The sequence below is a fragment of the Myiozetetes cayanensis genome, unplaced genomic scaffold (assembly GCF_022539395.1).
Source record: "Myiozetetes cayanensis isolate MyiCay16 unplaced genomic scaffold, myiCay2020 scf6-25, whole genome shotgun sequence".
Classification (NCBI taxonomy): domain Eukaryota; kingdom Metazoa; phylum Chordata; class Aves; order Passeriformes; family Tyrannidae; genus Myiozetetes; species Myiozetetes cayanensis.
The window spans coordinates 28,395,253-28,410,773 of NW_026087853.1; the positions used below are offsets into that span (position 1 = coordinate 28,395,253).

At 40.7% G+C, this 15,521-nt stretch overlaps 1 protein-coding gene across 2 annotated transcripts in view; it reads right to left on the bottom strand.

Moving 5' to 3' along the window:
• The window catches only part of ZNF770 (zinc finger protein 770), a 36,361-nt gene extending 22,958 nt beyond the window's left edge, over window positions 1-13,403 (bottom strand). Inside the window, exons 1-2 of one of the 2 annotated variants that reach the window (XM_050334895.1) lie at window positions 12,007-13,403; window positions 11,730-11,864 (exon numbers count right to left, since the gene is read on the bottom strand). The gene's annotated coding sequence lies outside the window, so the exon portion shown is untranslated. Of the gene's footprint in view, window positions 1-10,714; window positions 11,865-12,006 lie in introns of both variants that reach the window. The other variant, XM_050334892.1, reaches the window with a different exon arrangement.
• Window positions 13,404-15,521: the final 2,118 nt, after the last annotated feature.

Consider the following 15,521-nt stretch of genomic DNA (forward strand, 5'->3'; position numbering starts at 1 on the left):
TTGTAATTGGTTACAAAGGTGGGGTAACCCTGAGGTTTCCCTATGGAAAATATCATTCATCTCCCACATTCTGCAGACATAGCTAGGGGTGGTGGTACTAGGTCTCAAGTCAAGGAATTTCCAATACTTCTGCATTCAAAGCTTTTTCTGTATCATTTCTATAACTAAATAAATAGACAATAAAGATCCTTCCCATCTGCCAAATATCAGCCACATTTTATCAGAAGTTTCACGTTCCATTTTCATTTTATATTTTCTGCTAGTTTGTACTCTTAATCAAGCTTCCACCCTTGTTTCTGATAACTGCTTTACACAGATCCTACAAAATTGATCAAAACTCTACAGGTATTCTTGGGAACCTAACCACCAGATTTTCAAGGACTTTGAATGGAAAAAGGTTTTGCCATCATCCCAAACTACTGTATTTAGGTGCAGAAAATATTGTTCCACAAAAGAAATGTTATTTCACAGAAATGGTTTTTTCTTTTTTTGAGACTAAGAGGTTTCCCAACACTCTCCCAAAGTGGAGAGTTTGAAACAGTGATATGAACTTTATGCAGCAGTCTATGAATCTGGGCATAACAATGAAAATAACCTTTCACTGTGTCAAATGAAACACAATGAAGACAATTTGTGTATCTAGAAATTTATCCAATTATTTTTTCCAAGTATTCGGGTAGAAACAAATACTTCTGTTTATTGGGTTACATGGAAGACTGAAAGCAATTAATTTTAAAAGATTTTTGATGGAAGTAGGAGAGGATAGTGGGATCAGTTGTGAAAGCAGCTGAAGGAAGCACTATGAATTTGGATGGTCATAGCAGATAAAGAGGAAGAAAATTAAGTTGAGCGACACCAATGTATCCCACAAGCAACCTAGGTTTCCTTAGAGTCAGGACCAACAAGGCAATTCACTGACATCAGAGAAGCATCTCAAAAATTTTCAATAAAATTACTTTTCTTGATATGTGTTCATTCCCTAAAGATTTACATGAAGTCTTCTGGAGATGATGATATAGTGTATAGGCCTTGGGTGGGAAAGACATTAAAATCTGGGGTTTTTTGTTTGTTTACTTGCTTGGTTTTTTGTTTGTTTGGTTTTGGTTTTGTTTTTTATTTTTATTTAGCGTGAGTAGGGACTAATACTCTGTGCTGAATGCAAAAGGCAGAAAATGTATATCTGTCTTGGATACCTTAGGCCAGTACTCTAGCCAGCAGGAAATGGGCTTCTTTATGAGAATTTCAGCACCATTAAGGTTTTGAAAAGTCTTTTACTAATTCAAAATGGAAAGAAGAACAAAGGTAAAAAACTGCTACAGCAAGAGGAATTACTGCTATCTATTTAGCTTTACCTCCTTCAGCCCTGCTTTTACCACTTCTGGCACTTTAAAGCACAATCCATTTCATACACATTTTCCAGGAGAAAATCAATATGAAACTCTAATCTGAGCTATAAGTAGTTGTTACACTAAGAAAAAAGTTTGATACACTGAACTGCTCAACCAAATAAATAATTTAGATAAGTGAGTCAATGGTGCTGAAAAGTAAGTCTTCATTAATGGACATCACTGAGAGAGCAAAGAAAGCAAATGAATCATCAGTCCATTGCCTTTAATAATATGATTAAAGAAAGAAGGTACTGAATTATTAAGAACAGTAGAGATTGAAAAGAAAAAGAGCAAAACCCATAAAGTTTGCAGAATGATGATGAACTGGATACTCTTTCTATTCTGAAGGGGTTTGTTTCTCTTTTAATTTTGTAAGTCTGAGAGCTGATGATTACTTAGGCCTTGATTCTCTACCTAGCAAAATCACAGGCATCTCCTTCCCCTCAGTTTCATATAAATTGATGATTTATGTAATTTGCATATAAAAGTGGATTAGCAACTGAATCTGGAGGAGGCCTCTGAAGTAGTATTAAAATCAAGTCCTGTTCCTTCAGAGGTTAATAGCAAAACTCAAACACATCCTAATGAGAATAGAAACAATCTCCAGGATTTTGAAGTGGGACAGGAGAAATAAAGATGAATACACAATATTTAATTCCACGAGAGAGGAATATTTTAGGATGATAGTAGTATGCTGTGAATCCACCTTCCAAATAATTCCACAAAGTCAATTCCCTCAGATACCTGCTACTGCTTCAAGAAAAGGCTAGCTTTACTGCCCCTTTTTATTTGACTATTCAGCTGTATATTGCTCTTTATATACAAGCTTATATGTACCCTTAAATGGGACATAAAATTCAAAGATTTCTTGTAGCTAGTCTGGCTTTTCTCTCACAAATGATCCAAGTCAGCTCTCTGGATATAGAATCCCTAAGTAATTATACATTTGGATTTAGTTTTAGATTTGCAACTCTTCAAAAGAATATTGTAAAAAGCTGAGGTAAGTCCTTGTCCATGACATCTGTGCATAAAGATTTGCTCAGATTCACTTGGTTATCTAAGTAGGTGCTTTTTACATGCCATTAAAGCATGATGAAAGGCTATGCTGGGGATTCTATATTTTAATTTGATTTGATCAGTTGTTAACTTTTATTCCTTCTGAATTGGACATTCTAATAGCAAGGATAACCTCATTTGGTGTATTAAAGAGACCTCTGTTATCGTTATATAAATTCCACTATATAAAAGACATAGATTTATTTTAATATATTTTAAATTTTTATTATTTTTTTATTTTATTTTTATTCTCATAAATTTACCTTGTTAAATCCACATTTACATGCTAGCCTTTTCTGTCTAACCATGTAGCTCTGTATGCCATAACCTCTGACCCTACCCCTCTTCTAACTGCCCCATGTTTTGGTTATTTTTTTCCATTTCATTGTGCTGTATTGTGTCTAAATTGGATTGTCATCTCTCCTAGGAAGAAGAGAGAGAATTCTGTATGGGTTTAGTACTATAAAAATAATAATAACTGCACTTTGATCCCACACATAAAAACTCCTGTATCCCTCTGCCCTATATTGAAAGCATGTATTATAAATAGTCTGAAGAAACTACAGACACTGATTGCAAATGGAAGTAAAGAATATGGTCATCAGCAGATGTGTTCAATGTATGACCAGCACAGCATCTCTTATCACCTTATATGTTCATACCTGGGAGAGGAACTGTTTGATCCTTTGAGCAGGTTGCCAGGACAACCTGTCTGTGTTTTGATCCTTATTTAAAAGAGTGAGGAAAGAGAATGACATATATCAGTCACTGAACTGCCTTTACAAATTTCATCCAATCAGCAAGGTATGAGCAAGGCATTCTAGATCTACATAGCTGATGACTATATATAAATCACAGAATAAATCGCAGAATATGCTGAACTGGAAGGGACCTACAAGGGTCATTGAGTCCAACTCCTGGCCCTGCATAGGACAATCCCCAAGAGTCACAACATGTGCCTGAGAGTATCATCCAAATACTTCTTGAACTCTGTCAGGCTTGGTGCTGTGACCACTTTACTGGGGAGCCTGTTCTAGCCCCCAGCCACCCTCTGGATGAAGAATCTTTTTCGAATATCCAATCTAAACCTTCCCTGACACTTCATACCATTCCCTTGGGTCCTATCACTGGTCACCACAGAGAAGGGATCAGTGCCTGCCCCTCCTCTTCCTCTAATGAGGAGGTTGTAGATATTGGAAGATGTTTCTTAATGCACTGCAGACAGAAGTTTGTGCAGTGTAGTAATAATTGTGGTATTGAAATTTCTATATGGCACAGTATTCTGCAGTATAAAATCATGCATTCCAGACGGAGAAGCAATGGAGGAGCTGGATATGTATCTACTGCTTATTATCTCTTCCCATGCAAGAAACAATGGCCCACCAGCTGAAACTGATGACAGTGCAGTAAGAACAAAAAACAGGATGTGATTTACTTGTTTTCAGAAGTGGCTTATGTAGAAAGGACAGCAGATGAAAACTACTGTTTCAGTAGTTAAAAATGTGGAGATCCTGTCAAGTGTTAGCATCCAGTTGAATAATTTCAAACCATCTAAATATTCATTCTCTAAATTATCCTCTTTTCTGAAAGTACAAGAAGTACAAAAAACTGTAAGGTATAACTGAGTGGCAAATGTCCATTGATTCACACAGAAAATCAAGGGCTCTTTTGTTGTCTGTTTGCCAGAGTTGGTGGAAAACTGGTAAATAAATTCTTCTCCCTCAGCGTGGTATTTCTGTTTTGTTTCTATATTGGCAAACTGTCTTCATTGTCTGGCTCAGAGACAAAGCTATCTCCAGTGTTTATATTTGAGCTCAGATACTTGCTTAACCCATTGCATTGAAGCAGGGAGCTATGATAAACAGGATCTAGAGGTACTCAGTTATTTATGGTACACCATCTCTGCCCTTCTCCTTGTGAGATACTGGATTGATTATTATATTAATTATTGGCTTGGACCAACTCAAATGTGTGTGTGTGTGTGTGTGAGAGACAGGTTAAATTTCACAAAGGTGAAGGTGGTGCCCTGCCCCAATCCAACTCTTGGAGACTCCCTGGGCAACTCCAGCTGTCAGTCACAGGCACACTTGGAGCACTGCCCACACCACACCTGCTGGAGCCCCTGACCCAGCCCCAGAATGTCTGGCACACAGGGAGCACTGCCCCTCACCCTGCCCCAGAGCTCCAGAATGGACAGTGGGCCTGAAGTCCTGCTTGGGGGAGGGGGGGATTGGTGGCCACAGGGGGCCAGAGCAGATAAAACCAACACCATGTGTCCACCATGTGGTTGTGACTCTGCCATCTCCTGGATTCCTGGTAGCTGGATCTACGCTGGTATAATTCTCTCTTTTTCTCTCTCTTTCTTTACTTTTTCTCCTAATCTCCATTCTTGATATTCGGGTAACTAAAAACTGGATGGGTTGGATTTTGCTAAGCTGTATGGGTTAGCATATGATAAGTCATTGCTCTGTGAAATGCTTTATTTGCTTGAATTTTGCCCTTTAAACTTTTGCCAAGTTCCTTTATTTTCTAAAGTTTACCAGTAAATGTAAGTTATTTGACCTCTTGAGAAACACATGTAGTGTCTTCTCCTGTGTGCTCTCTCAAGGTATAAAAGAACTGAAGGCTCTTTTAATAAATCTGGTGAGTGTATTTTCGGAGCCTCATATGTTTTTAAAGTAAAACACCTTTGATGAGCTCAGAGGCCAAGCCTGGGGTCTTACACTCCTTTAAAAGAACTTTTGGCAAAGGGACTTTACAAGTAATGTGTGGTTGGACATAACATAATATTCTAATTAAGTATATTACAATGAAAGATGACTTACTATTTGCACCTTGGGGACATTTTACTGTGTCTAATAAAAACATGACCTCAGTGGTAACATTACAGAAATATTCTGGTTTTCCTCTGGCAGATCCCTCAGCTATATAATAATCACTTTTTAAAGTGTGGATCTCAACTGAAAGACATCAAGACTTTTGTTTGTGTGTGTAACAGTCACAGAATCAATGGTTTAGGTGAAGCAGTAAAGCCCTTTTAGGAATTCTAAAAATCGACCACGACATGAACTTGCCCTAATATTTCATTCTGGACTCCAGAGAATGATGACAACTGGACAGCAGTTATTCAGGTAGTAGAAGTTCATGCTAACCAGCATCCCAAACTGAAGGTAGTGAAGTCACCAAAATTTGTCAATCTCTTCAGGACGTTATCTGAAAAAGTCATCTTGGCCTCTGTAGTCAGGTGGTGTATTTTAGAAAGTGCAGGAAAGTGCCCTAAGGGCAGCTGTGTGTCTAGTGATAAAAGCCTTGCAATGCTGAATCTCTGACCTTCTTTTGAAAACTTTCGTTACCCTGTGGGGTTGAAGACCAAAAGTTATTTGAATCTATGGATAAACAGTAGATTCTCTTTTCAGAATTAATATCTCTTAGGAGTAATCTCTTTTATACACAACAGGCACTAAATTATATGCAAGGTAATTCAGAAGGGAATATGTTACAGTTTCTGTAACATCTGCAACCACATGCAAAACTAAAACTATCTGGTTGTCAGCTTTATCATCTCATCCAAAAGAAAGCTGACAGCTTTTAAATAATCTGCTTTCTAAGTCTTCCTTTAGAGAGCACCCCTTGAAGCCTGTTGCGTGGATTTTTGGCAATTGTACGTGAATCAAAACTTGGACACATAGCAGTCTCCATTAGCTCTTCTCACCGAGTATTTATTAAAGTTCTAACAGTTTGCGTTTCCCATAGCTGATGCTCAGTGATAGTGTTTCTTCTATAATGTTTGACTTAAAAAAACAAATCACCTTACTGGGCTTACTTGATCTAGTGGGCTCTCTCTAATAATGTTTTTTACTTTCAGTGTATCTACAGTGAGAAAAATGAGACTCTGTGTCATATGGATTCAGCTTTCTTCATTTTAATCAGATGCCCATCAAATGCAGACAAGGTATAACAAATATGTGTGACAATAAGGCAACAATCTAAGACTGAATTACTTTAGCAATTCCAAATGCTCTCTGGAAAACAGGGATACAAATTAAATCATAACTGAGGCCTGATTCATCAATTCTGTATTACTGACTGTTCTAGAAAATAGCTTGCAAGGATGTGAGTGTAAATGGATGCCTCTGTGTGTGTGTTGAGGATGAAGAAGTATTAATCTGTTGTAAAAATTTTCTTTTTCCTTTGAGGAAAACTGACATATAGAAAACTACATGGAAACCTACACAGAAAGAAGAGGAAAACAGATATTAGACTGTTATTAAACAAAGTCCTACAATGTTGTTAGTCTTGCAATGCAGAATGTAATTTCCATGCTATATTTTCCTAAATCAAGATTTTCAAAATCAGTATTATTTTGTGATGTAGATAGACTTGTACAAAGGAAGACAAAGACTATCCACTGTGAGACTAGTCTGTGCCACCTGTGACCCTTCCTGTCTTTCTCACTGCAGACTAGATATTAATGCTGTACTTTAAATATATGAGACTGCCTAAATCACATTGAGTCCTCCTCAGGAGAATGTTAAACAAACAGAGAGACTGTTAATATAACATTTATCAGCACACACACTGGCAGAAACGTCTCAGAGATTTTGAAAAATCACAAAGCTGTTTCCATCTCCTCATTTTTATTTTTAATAAGACAACATATATGGACAGATGACTGTCTTAAGTGATTTGTAGTAAAAAATTTATAAATGCCAGATTAATAACAGGAATTACATATTCCAGTAAAACTCCACAATGTGATCAATTTGGCACTAATTATTTATAAATATTTTATAATTTTATATTTAGTCACTATGTAAGACAATAGTAGTTAAACTGTGTCTGTTTCAGACAAAGCTGAAAGACTTTGGAGCTATTCCATCATCCAATATTATAGTAATTTTCATCCTTTGTATCTGTCTCAAATGTCTAAATTGTCCAGTCCTGCTGTGCAACAATATTTTCTCAAATGTGTATCAACTCTTTTGGAGACCTGTTAATTTATATTCTAAATATTAAAGTGCCTTTCCAGAGGGAGAAAATTGGAAAGGGCTGAAGGGGAAAGAAAAGAATCTTGTTCAAATGTTTCACAATTCACTCAAAATCTACTTATGTGCTGAGTTCCTACTGCTTGGTACATTTTACTCCACCTTTGATCGAGTCACACATGGTCACTCCAAGCTGTCAGGCAGCCATCACTTCCTCTAAGAACCATGCAGATCTTGCCTGGTGGGGCTGCTGCGATATAGAAATCACAGGTTTTGGGTTGGGGGGGCTGCATGCTACCATAAACTAATTTAAATCCCTCCCCCAACATCCCCTTGCTCTGTGTAAGACAGTAACAGTTGTAAGTCTCCATTCCTTCTTCTGAGAATAAAGCTTTTACACTTTCTAAAAAAATACTGTTAAGGCTTGATGTAAGGAAAACAACAATCTAAACAATTTAAAGTGTTTTCTGAACATCCTTTATATCTTGCTAACAAGGCACTCCAAAACCACTTAATGATTTATGCGTTGTTCAAAACTTGAAGGAAGTCAAAAGTCATGGCAATCCACAATAGTGTCCTAGAACTGCGTGAAGCTTTGAGTAAGTAGTAGTTATTTTGTGGTGTCTTCTGAGCCTATTTTTCAACCCTACCTAAAGTTCAGAGCACAATGGAAACACTTCTACCTTCCTGAAATCAGGTAGCTGTAGATCAAACACTGTACATATATCAGAGCTTTACAGGGAAATTGCTGGTAAGTCACTGATATGCAAAGCTAACCTTTAATTGTCTTCAAAAGTTTCAGGATCATTTAAATTGCAATTCTACTGGGAAAGGTGGATGGAAATTCGAAATAAAGAGTCTATGGGCCTGATTCATGAAAAAGTTACAGACCATTTACGTAGCAAAGGAATGCATGAAAATCCTTTACAGTGTGCCTATGTGATTTATTAAATTCTTTTTCCTTGTGTAATCGGTTAACTGCACTTGAAAGGTATAGATTCCAGAGATGAGAGCAAAAGGCTGAAGAAAATGAGGTAGAGCATTGTAACTTGCTCAAGATTTGTGTCCAGCAGACAGACTAAAAGGTAAGTATGGTGAACATAGAAAACACTTCTGAGATTCAGTAGCCTGTCTTCAAAGTGCTCATTGACAACGAGCTCATGAGTGCTCAGAATTCTATTCCATGCAGGAACAGGTAGTACTGCTATACTGGAACCTGGAACATTATGCTATGTTAGGGTTTGTTTGTCTTGATGGTGGTGTTTTTATAGTAACCTCATTATATTAAAAACCTGTGAGTAGCTCAACTGTAATGCTGAACTCCATAGACAAAGGAAGATCCATCAAAGCTAAACACTCAGTATGACTGAAAATATTTTCTCCTATGTATTGTTCTTTTTTCAGCATCTTTGTAAGTCATGAAAGCACTTACATCAGGCAGTATCACCAAGGGGTAGAAATTTCCTGTCTTTTTGTGCAAATCTATTAGTAATGGCCTGTGGAGGGCTAATAATCATTTGCTTATTTTGCTCTGCCTGTATTCAAACTGGAACTGTTATCTGTGGTCCCCCAAAATGCTTACTGTTCAGGGATCAGGATCAGAGATTAGCATTGATCAGGAAGGCATAGTTTAATTTTTTATGTAAGGGGGACTTCCAACCAATAGCTTCTAAGTGTAGCTTACAGTAAACAGGCACATGTAATGAGAGGATTGAAGAGTGGAATCAAGAATATTTTCTGAATATGCAAAGTGGGATCCTATAGTTAGTTACCATTCACTAGTATTTTAAGTGAGAATTTCCTTACTCACATTACAGACAAAATTGTTTAATATCACATCAGATTAAATGTTCTCTCTATCACAAGGCAGGTTATGAGCAGAAAAGCCATTGAAGAACAGGGGTGGATATCAGAGCTTATCAAAAAGTGTGTGAGACTAGAACTTCTTTCGACTATCCCTGAGTGAAAACTCAGATGGCCAAAGAAAATGTAAGAGAGAAGGGAAAGGGAAAGGGATAATTAGAAATGCAAAAAGTTATTGGATGAATAGATAACAAAGAAAAGTGAGTGTGGAATGTTTATTTAAAAAGAAAGGAAAACAGGAGTTTTCTAGGAAAACAGGAAGTCACAGAGAAGGAAAGCAAGAAAGAATGCAAAACTCTTCCAGCATCTCTTACATCATTGCTGAACTCTAAAACTGCATGAGCTGGCAAGGCAAGATACTCAGCCAATATGGGGAAGAACAGTAAGTTGTATCAATCTATATTACCATGGGTTGTGCTGGAGCCCAGATGGGCAGGACAAACTGAATGAACTCTGTGTGGCCTGAAGGGTATATAGGATGTGTAGGACAATCAAATCAGGATGTCATGGCATATGTTACAGAAACTGAACAAGTATGTATGAAAAACATGAAAGAATGAACTGAGGTGCATGGGTTGAGCTGGCATAGAGGTAGAATCAATTTCTGCACATATCAAACAAATGGTTTCATTGTTTTTATGATTTAGTAGATGAAAAGGAGCATTTTTTACCATTGTTTTGCTTAGCAACAGCAACAAAGAAGAGTACTCAGCTGGGACTGTCAATTGCTCAGGCTCATTAAAATATTAACAGAGAACACATCTTAGCAGAGCTCTGAGCCTGCAGAGCTGCCAAAATCAGGTTCCCAATACGGAGGCAAAGAGTGCTTAGAGTTTTTCTCCTTCTTCTTTTCTCTTTTACCCCTTATTGTCATCAGTCTTCAAGTAGACTGCTTCCTAATGTTAGTTTTCTCTAGCTACTTTTCTTGTGTCTCAAGTAAAGAGGCCTAGGGCACCATGTCCCAAGGCCTCTTCAGCAAATAGTACAGATTAATGTCCATCCCAGAAGACCTGTTGTAACAGGTTTGTTTTCCTCAGGTCCTCCTGTAGCCAAAACAATGCAAAAGTTCCCCTGGCTGCCATGACAGCCTGATTTATGTCAAAGGAATAATAGGACCAAAATAGAGAAGATAAATGAAGGGTCTGAAGAGATTGTTGGATTGTCAGAATACATTGCTTAAGGTGCAATTTGAGTAACTTCAAGACATTTTGACTGACTTTATGGAATTCTGTTAGTGTTACTATGGTGGGTTGACTCTGGCCAGCAACCAAGCACCTACATAGCATTTCCTCCCTCTCCCCAGTGGAATGGCAGAGAGAAGAGAAAGAACAAAAGTGAGAAAACTTGTGGATTGAGGTAAAAACAATTTAACAGGTGAAGGAAAGAGATATGATGTCAAGTGATGGAAAGGCAATCACTCACCACCTCTCACAAGCAGACCAATGTCAAATCAGGAGCCGCCTTGGAAGACAATCTCCCCTTCTTTGCCTTCTACCTCAGTTCTTATTGCTGAGCATGGCACCATATGGTATGGACCGTCCCTTTGGTCACTTCAGGTCAGCTGCCCCGCTGGTCCCCTCCCAGCTTCCCGCCCATCCCCAGCCAACTTGCTGGGGGCATAGAGTAGGAAAAAGCACTGTTTAGCAACAGCCAAAACACTGGTGTGCTATCAACACTGTTTTAGCTATAAAGTCAAAAAAGCAGCTGTAATTGACTATATTGACAGTTATAAAGAAAATAACTCCTAGTTAATCCCAGTCAGACCCAGTACAGTAGCTATGGTGGACCTAACTTGTATGTCTAGAAAAGAGAACAAAATGAAAGAGTGAAAATACTGATTTTAAAATGTGGCTGCTTTCATTTCACAGTATAGTGGATTCTCTCATATACAACTCTCATTGCCTGCCCTCATCTATAAGGTGAGAAAGAGTAAAGGCTTTGACAAGCTAAAAACCCTAGTTTTCTGCATTTTCCATTCTTCTTTTATTGCTCCTTTTTAATTTAGTTACCATGTCTGCTTCTCCTCTTCTTCTCACAGCCTCATTTTTCTATTTCTCTCTGATACATTCCCTTCTTCAAGTTATCCATAACCAGTAAACCAATAGGTTTCACCACTGCTCTCTTGCAGCTTTGGAGCCAGTGCATTCCCCTCTGTCCATGTCATACACAGAGGAGGAATGCTCCATTGCTTTGGAGAGCCAGAATTTCTCTAAAGCCATCTGCTCAGCTTCTACCTCCAGAAGTGTATACTTTAAGCATCCACCAGTTTAATACTTTCCCTTATCCTAAAAACAATACAAGGCGTAGTCTTTTAGAAAATACTACTGATGTCTTCGACCCTGATTTATTCATAAAACCCATTGTGAGACACTGATCCCAAGAGTGCATTCCTTAGATCAGCTATATCAATTTCACAGGATATTGAGCAGGTACATACCAAGGCAGCTGGCAGGAACGACTGAAGGACTCAGATGCCTCACTCTCAGCTCAGGTGCCATTCAGAAGTCACAGTCATGAATACTGTCCTCAGATCAAACACGTAGTCAGGTTGGACCTGGCACAAAACCCAGCCCTGAGAAGAAACAGTGCTCTCTGTTATTGTGTGCAATACAACTCACTGGGATACGGGGCAACCATAACGAAATGTGTAAAATTTGCAGGAGAGTTTTGAATCGCTGTTAGCTGTTGGCATACTGTAACTATTGATCACTGACCTAACTAAGTTTCTGGTTCATGATGTAAGCTTTAATCAGTCCATCCAGTCTTGGGTGCCTAACGTCGCTGATGTTAATGGGTACATTCGCTTCTGTGATAACATATTTAAGAACAGAGGAAGATAAGATTTGTTGTGCAGAAGAAATTCCAGCTGGAGAGGAGAGCAGAAGAGAACATGAGATAGCAATGTAGACTCCAAGGTCAGTGTGGCGGGACGGGGGGAAGAAGAGGCCTGGGGAGGCCTCCCTCTACCCCTCCAGCAGGGGAAAGATTGAAAGCTGAGACCCTCTGCTGCCTGTGGAAGACTGCTGGGGAGCGGAGAGCAGAGACCCTCCTCTGCAGCTCACGAAGGAGTCCATGCCGGAGCAGATGAGTGCGTGAAGAGGCTGTAACCTTGTGGGAGGCCTAAGATGAAACAGAGTGTTGCTGGAGACCTGTGGCCCATGGAGAGAGAAACCTACTCTGGAGCAAGTTGTCCCAGATAGGACTTGTGGCCCTGTGGGAGATCTACACTGATGCAGCTAATTCATGACCCAAGGGACAGCAGATTATGGAAGAACTGTGGCCCAAGGGATGGACCCATGCCAGAGGGGTATATCAAGGACTGTCTCCCGTGGGGAGGGACCCCACAGGAAAGAGGGGAAGGCCTCAAAGCCATTACCCCCTGTAACCATGGTAAATGACCATGGTGAAGCAAGTTGTCCCCTTGCAGTCCATGGAGACCATCAGAATGCAGAGAGAGAGAGACCTCTGCACCTGATGGAAAAGTGACCCCCTAGGACAGTGAACTGGAAAGAGATCCTATCTAAGAGATGGATTTTAACAGCAGCAGAAGCAGCTGCTGCCTGTGACCTACCCCCTTTTCTCATCTCCATGTGCAGCTGAGGGAAGGGGGGAGTGGAAGGAAGGTGTTGTGTTTTAAGACTCTTTTATTCTTTAGTTCTTATTTTGTTAGCAATAAATTTAGCTTTTAAGTTTGTTAGCAATAAATTTAAGTTCTATTCACTTTGATTCTCTTTGCCTATGAAAATTAGTTAGTAAATGTCTCCCAGTTCTTACCTCTACTCAGGAATTCTCTGACTCTTTTTTTTTCTCTCTCGTCCAAGAAGAACAGAGGGGGAATGGAGGGGAAAATGGTTTTCAGTAAGTGTTTACAATCTGACCAGAGTCGAAACCCCAAAATAGACCCTGCCTTCCTCCTATTTGTTTGTGTGCTGGGCACTTTCAAATTTCAACTGATAATTTAGCTTGTAACTAACAGAGAAGATGACACAGGTGGGATAAAGCTAGCCACAGCCTCTGGTTCCTGCACTTCTTGGAGCTGTACTTCTCCCATAGGATGGAAGGCCATGAAATAAATATCTGCAATGTGGTTCTGCAGTGCTCTGCCTGTCAATGCTGCTTTAAATACTCTATTTATCGAACGATGCCTGTTTGGAATATCAGTGACCACCAGGACAATCTACTGTTGTTTGCACAGCTTCTAAGTCCCATCCCCTTGGAAGTGTCCCGTTCCTAAGTGGTGTGGTTCTCAGTGCACAGGTGACTGCCCAGGTCCAGCCCTGTGGGTTGTGCAGCATCACGATGTGCCAGCACAAAAGCATCTCCAGCAGCCTGCTTTTTTCAAATGCTTCGCAAGTGCCAAGTCAGAAAATGTTGGGTTTTAGTGGAAAGAAAACAGCTGTTTATTTTATTTTATTTAAATGATGGTGTGGATTTTAATTCAGCAAAGACATGAAGTGTGTTGGTAAATTGTGAGTGTGTGTAGGTGGGTGTGTTGGTGGGTGTAGGGAGCATATGGAAGAACTGCAGCATGAGAAAGCAGCTGACAGAAGGGGTTTGCAAAGTCTAAGGCAGAGCAGACTTCTTCTCTTCCTACATTTTAACTCTCCTTTTCACAACCGTTCATGCTGCAACCTCGTCCTCTCCCTCCTAGTTGATACGTCGTACTCCGATCTCTCTATATTTGCTGTGAATGTAATTCTTGTATTTATAGTTCCAAGACCGGAAGGGGAACACCAAATTTAAAAACAAACAAACAAACAAACAAACAAACCCACAACTTAGTTTGCAAAGCATCAAACTGTACCGTAAGGGTCTTGTGTGTGTGTGTCTGTTTGCTGTCCAAGACACTTCACGCATCAATCGTGGAACCATACCCGTTACCAATAATCAGTAACCACAGCTACCGTACCCCGTTTTTGCACAAAATAGCAGAGTGACAGCACAACTCCAAGCCTTTGGGCTCTGTCCGTGAGGGACGGCAGAGGCCGCTCATCCCTGTCCCGGCCCTGCCCATCCCTGTCCCATCCCTGCCCACCCCTGTCCCGGCCCTGCCCACCCCTGTCCCCTGCCCTGCCCACCCCTGTCCCCGCCCTGCCCATCCCTGTCCCTGCCCTGCCCACCCCTGTCCCGGCCCTGCCCATCCCTGTCCCGGCCCTGCCCATCCCTGTCCCCGCCGTGCCAGCGCCGTCCCACAGCCCCTGCTCGGCCCTGCGGCGGCGGGCGGGCGGCCCCGTGCTGTAGCGCGGCGGGAGCGGGCGGGGGCAGCATTGCCTGCGAAATGGCGGCGGCGGCGCCGGGGCCGGGCGGGAGGGGGCGGTGGGCGGCGAGGCGGGGATGCGGAGAGGGGAAAGAAGAAAGATGAAATACTCTTTTCTCTGCCCTTTCCGACTCTGCCGATGCTTGCTCCGCGACGTGCTCGCACGCGGCTCTACCGCGTTTCTCTTTCGGGGCAGATTGCGAGGTTAAAAAATGAGGGGAGCTCCGGCAGCTGGTGCTCGCTGCGGCATCAGTGACACCTCTGCCTGGGAGTAGTGGCAAAGGCTTCCAGCTGGATTTTTAAGTTGTAAAGCGCATAACCGGTAACATACCAAAAGTCTGGGATCTCACGTGAAAATCAGGTCCAGAGTGTTGGCTTCTCGGTGCTGGAAAGCGGGCAGAACAGACCAGAGTGGAACAGCTGCTTCAGCTGGAGGGATCTACAAGGACAGTCCAACTGCTTGACTCCTTCTGGGCTGACCAGAAGTTAAAGCATGTTATTAAGGAAATTTTCCAATTTCCTCTTAGACACTGACATGCTTGGGGCAACAACCACCTCTCTAGGAAGCCTGACCTGGTGTTTGACCATTGAAGAATCAGTTCCTCTTTGAACAGCCATGCAAAGGCTCAGATTTTTTTGGAGAGACTTTGCGCTTCAACATTCAACATAAGCAGGGTGGCATTCTTCATGCAGTGCCTTTCAAACCATACCTCACACGAGTGAAAAAGAGAAGGAATAATGAGGATTTCTCTAGCACCTTTTGCAGTAGATTGACTTTGCATTTATTTGTATGGTCTGGTCTGGTAAACTTTGGAAATCTTAGTTCAAGCTACCAGATCATAAAACATTACCTTCCCAAGAAACATTTTGTTGAAGGTGCTTACATGACTTGGGAGCACAAATTCTGCTCAGTGAAAATACAAATTATGTTCCCAGTCCCTTTTGCAAGATGTATGTGGGACTTGGTGAAGG